Source organism: Penaeus monodon, chromosome 32, assembly GCF_015228065.2.
Source record: "Penaeus monodon isolate SGIC_2016 chromosome 32, NSTDA_Pmon_1, whole genome shotgun sequence".
Classification (NCBI taxonomy): domain Eukaryota; kingdom Metazoa; phylum Arthropoda; class Malacostraca; order Decapoda; family Penaeidae; genus Penaeus; species Penaeus monodon.
This window is the reverse complement of record NC_051417.1, coordinates 21,560,229-21,560,607: the sequence shown is the minus strand read 5'-3', so window position 1 is coordinate 21,560,607 and position 379 is coordinate 21,560,229.

Here is a 379-nt window from a genome sequence, read left to right as displayed (position 1 = left end):
CGTTTATGTGTATGATATTTGCATTTTTAAAATCATTTCTTTTTGGACGCCCTAGGTAACTCGCAGAGCCAACAAAAGTTTTCTTGACCTGGCCTAACTTTTTCAGTAATGTCTAAAGGCTACCAGCGTAACCTTATCTACAAATGCAAGTGACATTCAATCTAACTCCTGATCACTTCAGTTTTGACCTTTTCTTGGTGGTCGTTCTATCACACTTTCTTTTGCTTTCTCTGCAAATGACTATTGGAAATCTATAGCCTGACCTCTCTCCGCAGACTGCATGGAGGTCAAAGAGATATCAGAGTGATGTCGTGGAGGAAAGTTATTTCTATGGTATCGTCGTCCGTAATGGAATTCAGGAGAAAAAAAATCTGCTTGA